General features: G+C 34.0%; 1 non-coding gene across 1 annotated transcript; it reads right to left on the reverse strand.

Moving 5' to 3' along the window:
* Positions 1-5,141: 5,141 nt before the first annotated feature.
* TRNAS-AGA (transfer RNA serine (anticodon AGA)) lies at positions 5,142-5,223 on the reverse strand. The gene has a single exon. It is a non-coding gene; the product is annotated as a tRNA-Ser (tRNA).
* Between the last annotated feature and the right edge of the window lie 777 nt (positions 5,224-6,000).

Here is a 6,000-nt window from a genome sequence, read left to right on the forward strand (position 1 = left end):
CCGATCCAAAGCCCAATAGCTATATCTTCACTATTTGGATAAAGATTACACAAATATGAGTCCCTATATATAGAGAACAATCACAATGAATGAGATAAAAATAAATCTCAGAGATAAAAATAAATCGTAACAGGCTTTATCACCAATAACAAACTTGATGACCAAGCAATTTTACTTGGTCTATTTTAAACTTTAAGAACCCCAATTGCTTGGTATATTCTTATCTTTAAAAGCATCACCGGACAAGGGCAACTTAGAGAAAAAAATAACTACGATGGGGTGGTACTCGTAATTTCAGACTAATGACTGCTCATTTGATAGTTGACACCCCCCATAGTGGCCGTATGTAGTTTGCTTAAAAAAAAAAAAAGTAATTCCACCATCAAACACAATTGTTTTACTTTTAGGTCATCAACAACAAACCCAAAATAAAATCAGTAAAAATTAATCACTAAAAAGTTATAAACAAGAGAACAATTACAAACAAAAAAAGAAATGATTGTGTCCGCAATTTAATCATAAACTTCTGACACAGAAAAAGAAAACATAGAAAAAAAGAAAGAAAAAAGAACTTACAGATCTACCCTCCATGTCTAAACTGCCATCTAAGCTTGCTCCGAATTGCTCACAACAAAAACGCATTCTCCCATGCATATCTAAACTACTGTCCAAGCTTAGTCGCTATAGCTCACACAAAAAAACGGGTTCTCTCATGAATATATCTCACACCAAAAACGGGTTCTCCCATGTGTATATATTGAAATCCTCCATGTCTAACCTGTCATCCAAGCTTGCTCCCCATAGTTCACACCAAAAAAGAGTTCTCCCATGCATATATCTCCCACCAAAAACGGTTTCTCTCATTCATATTTGATATTCCCAAAGAACTCTAGAGCCTGATAATTCTACCTTGGAAATTAAATAGAACTTACATGATAAGTAACTTAAGTTTTCTTTTTCTTTTTTTTGAGTCTTGTGATTTTTTGGAAAGAAAGACCTATGTGATCTTTTACCGAAGAATTATATATATATATATATATATATATATATATCACCCCTTTTGTTTGGTTTTTCTTTTAGTCTGTGACTTTTTTGAAAGAAAGACCTATGTGATCTTTTACTGAAGAATAATATATAAATATATTATATCACCCCTTTTGTTTTGGCAAACGATCACTTGGTCTTATTACAACAACATATACTTCAAAATAAGATCAACATGACAATAAAACCAACATCTTAAAACTTGATGTCATTGAAATAACTATGTACTATGCTTGAGAATAAAAAATAAGATTTCAATAAATAAAAGAGAAGAGTGTCGGGGATTACCTCAACCGGGCTTATTACACGCCACACCGAGTCACCACCATCCGATAGTATGGAATTGACGATCTTGCTTCAATCTCAAATCGGGAAAGCAAGTCTAGGCCAAGCCACACTAATAAAACATGAACCTATTTGATCACAAACTCAAACCCTAAGTGAATTTCCTTAGCAACCTAATTTGATAGAGATGGATTCTCCTTTTACTAAACCCTAAAACCCTTAGTTATAAATCCATAAGTGAGAGATAGGTAAGAGAAGAACTTTATAACTTAAACCATTAGGTTCTTTCACAATGTGGGAGAAAAAAAAACTTTTCTTAAGAGAGAGAAAGAGAAATTCTAAGTGAGATATGAGAGAGAAATATGAAATTAGATACAAGAGATAAGGTGTAAAGATTTATAAGCTTTGAACAATATTAGGGTTTTCTTTGGCTTGCCTCTTCTTGTGAGATTGAACATGGACCGTCGATTAAGGGTGACTTGTAGGGTGAGAAATATGAGTCATCCATTTCATAAATAAGCCATCAACATTATGAAATGTGCATGAACATTTATCCCCTTTTCCTAAACCATTTTCCCATCAATAGAAAATAAGTTAAATTAATTTTAATTAAATATTGTGCATTCTATAAAATAGTATATCCCTACACATATTTTCCATAAAATCTATCAAAGATATATCAAGTCAATATCTACTTTCACATTAAGTCAATATATGGTCAATACATACTCAATCCATAATTTGACTACATGTCACAATTTAAAATTACCAATACATAAGGTCACATGGACCACAAAACCAAACTTTCTATAAAATAGAAAGTTATAAGAGGTGGGCGTGCCACCCATGGGAGGCACATGTGGGCCCCACCTTCTAGAAACATGGTGGGCCCATGTGCACAATGGGTCCCCCATGATTCATTTTTTATGCATTTAAAATTAATAAAATATTTTTTAGTGAATATTAAAACATTGTAAAATCAATATATTTAATTCTATAAATCCAAAAACTATAAATAAAATATCCAAATGTTTAAAAAAATGTAAATAACAATTCTAAAATAATCATTATCATAAAACAAACACAATTAAATTTATTTGATGGGAAATGAATCCATATGATTTAGGAATTGAATCAACAATCATAGGGCACTGCACCATCAACTGTGGACTATGGACCACACTTACTTTATCAAACCGACCCAGTATTTTCCATGGCCCACAATCCAAACAAGGGCTCATTAGTGGGTCACCAAAATCTGGCCAATGAACCAAGGGTTCGCAATCTCAGTCTGTAGATTACAGGTCCTCCCCTAGAGACGAGTCCAGGTCACCAAGACCTGATATGACCATAGCTCTATGGCGCATAGGGGGACCTCTCGCACATGCATACATTTCACCCTAAAATGTGGATTTCAGGCTTTTCCGAATGATCTATCGATATGCATGCCGTATGATAGCACATGGATGATGTTTTGGCCCCTATCTCTGTAGGCCACCATCATACACAAGGGTCACACAGTCCATCGGCTCATTCATCCGGGCATGTTCTTCAACCTCATCAAAGGCTAACCTATGAACCCTCCTCGGTTTGTTCTTCATGCCCAGGTAACATGGGTTTTTCCCAACCGATTGATCTAGATCACCAAGTACAGTCCGGAATCTACAAACATCATTTGCATGGTATGGTCCACGAGGGACCAGACTCCCATTGAGTTCATGTTCCACTATATCATTTCATTTTATAAACATTGCCTTTAAAGGCCACATAAACCTAACATGTTTCTAGCATATGAGGAGCAAGTTTTAACAATTTGAACAACAAAAAGAGGGCCATCCACAGTGTGGTTGGAATTAGTTGAACCACATTGGTGAATACTATGGCATAGAGATTATCAACTACAAATTGTCTTGTGGAATTTGGGGAAAAAGTTACGGGAGATTTATGATAAACTAGGAGAGGAACGATTAACTGAAAAAAAAAAAAAAAAACCGTAACTGTAATCTCTTTCTTCTCTTTGTTGGTCTTTTTGTTGTTGCAGTAGTGATTGAGGTGGGAAAAGACCACCTGAAACATTGGTGGTATCCTGGAAAAGAAAAAGCCATTGATACTTAAATTACTAGAATCATAACTCAGGTTGTTTATGTCATGTTCTTCTTCATCTAACTGTCAATGTCCTGTTCTTCTAGAGTATGTGGTGTAACTCCGATTGAAATATGTTGTTCAAGAACTTTCTGGATTTCTGTATTGGGAGTAAGAGGGGGAGGTTTGGCATGGGAAGGTTTAGCAGAGGCAGGGGAAAGAGGGGGTCTAGCAGGTTTAGCAGATACAAGGGAAAGATGAGGTTTAGCAGTGGAAAATGGGAACGTTTGGCATCCATGTATCTTTAAGGAGGGAGACATGAGATAAGACAGTTATATATAGAGGGAAGAGAAACACTTGGGTCCACAAGTCCTTTAATCATAAACCTCTAACACAGAAAAAGGAAATATGGAAAAAAAGAAAGAAAAAATAACTTATAGATCTACCCCCCTTGTCTAAACGACCATCTAAGCTTTCTCCTTGTAGCTCATACCAAAAACGGGCTCTTCCATTAATATATCTCACACAAAAAATGAGTTCTCTCATATGAATATGCTCTATATTAAAGCCCTCAATGTCTAAAATGTCATCATCTAGCTCACACCAAAAACGAGTTCCCTCATGTATATATCGCACACCAAAACGATTCACAAAGAACCATAAAGCCTGATAATTCTAGCTTCAAAATTAGATCGAATTGACATGACAATTAACTTAAGTTTTTCTCTGACTCTGTGACTTTTTCGAGCAGGGACAAGTTTTAGCAATTTGAACAACAAAAAGAGGGTCATCACAATGTGGTTCAAACTAGTTGAACCACATTAGTGAATATGATTATCAACTACAAATTGTCTTGTAGAATTTGGGAAAAACGTTACTGGGGATTTATGAAAAACTAGAACATAAACTATTAACAGAAAAACACATGAACAAAAATGAAAAATAAATAAATAAAAGACTTACCTATAATCTCTTTCTTCTCGTTGTTGGATTTTTTGTTGTTGAGGTGGTGTTTAAGGTGGGAAGAGACCACCTCAAACATTGGTGGGATCCTGGAAAAGGAAAATTCATTGATACTCATATTACTAAATTCATGACATGTCCTGTTCTTCTTCATCTGGAATCTGTTAACTCCCATTAAAATATGTTATTTAGGAAGATCTCTGTATTGAAAGTGGGAGAAGGGAGATTTGGCAGGGGAAGGTTTAGCATAGGCATGGGAAACATGTTTAGGGTTTAGCATACATGTCTCATTTCTTAGGGAGGGAGACATGAGAAGGTTTAACATATAATAATATTTTTATATATTATATTATAATAATATATAATACAAATACAATATCTTTCAACATTATTTAGAGGTACTTGATTGTTTAGGGCGTAGGCCCTGTACAATCCACACCCATATATAATCTTACCATCCAGACAAGGATTCAATATTAGGATGTAATTCTTTTAGACTGCATAAAATATTTTTTTCATTTTGATATTTGGCCTCGGTAACTAGATCAAAAATAATCTTGTAATCTTTTGGCATAATTCCATAGTAAACATTTGATCTCAATTATGGAAAATATCTGGACATAATTTCATTTTGAACATTTATCCCCATAATTTAAAAATTCAAAATTTTGATTCCAAAAATGCTTAATTTTCCGATTTTTGAAAAAGTAACATCGTATTCGTATTGGGGGTCACACACTACGAGTTGGGAGAGAAAATCAATCAACCGTGGACGGCAGGATTCGAACCTGCGCGGGCAAAGCCCACATGATTTCTAGTCATGCCCGATAACCACTCCGGCACGTCCACAAGTTGTAAAGAGGTATTCAATTTAAATAATTTATAGAATATTTCTAGGAATAGAAAGTTACACCTCAAGGAAAAAACCTACGAGTATTTTCTCGATATATTCACTCTATAATCATGAGATGAATATTTTTAAAATATAAAATGAGGTTTTTTACTTTTACACACGGAAAAAATTTGTATAACATCGCAACTTGAAAATGTAGAATTAAGGTGCACCTCAAAAATATATTGGAAAAGGTTGTTTTGATACTGGAAAAATCTCTAATTGATCATCTAGACATCGAGATGTACGTCTATGTGAAAAAAAATAAAAATTTTGAGTCCCAAAAATAGTGCATCTTGCAGCACATTATCTAGACGGTCCATTTTTAAGATTTTCATATGTTTATAGATCTATTTGATTTAAAAAAAAATTGGAATTTTAAAATTTATAATTAGAGATGATAATCGATCATAAGCCTTCCTAAGAATCTTTGACAACAAAATTACATCTTATAATAAAATTTGAAAGTAGAACTTATTTGGATTGTTTAACGTCGCAACCTTATACATAATAAAATTTGAAAGTAGAACTTATTTGGATTGTTTAACGTCGCAACCTTATACATACCACACTGTTTATATACTTAAGTCTGACCATCCAAAAATTGGTTTTTTTCGGTATATTTTTAGGATGTTAGTTTTTAAGACATATATAAAACGTCGTATGCCTTCATTTTTTGTTCCAAGATAGCCACTAGGATGAGGAGGTGAAGTAACATGCCTTGTGGTCCTAAG

This window comes from Amborella trichopoda, chromosome 6, assembly GCF_054954075.1.
Source record: "Amborella trichopoda isolate Santa Cruz 75 chromosome 6, AtrichopodaSantaCruz75HAP2 v2.0, whole genome shotgun sequence".
Classification (NCBI taxonomy): Eukaryota; Viridiplantae; Streptophyta; class Magnoliopsida; order Amborellales; family Amborellaceae; genus Amborella; species Amborella trichopoda.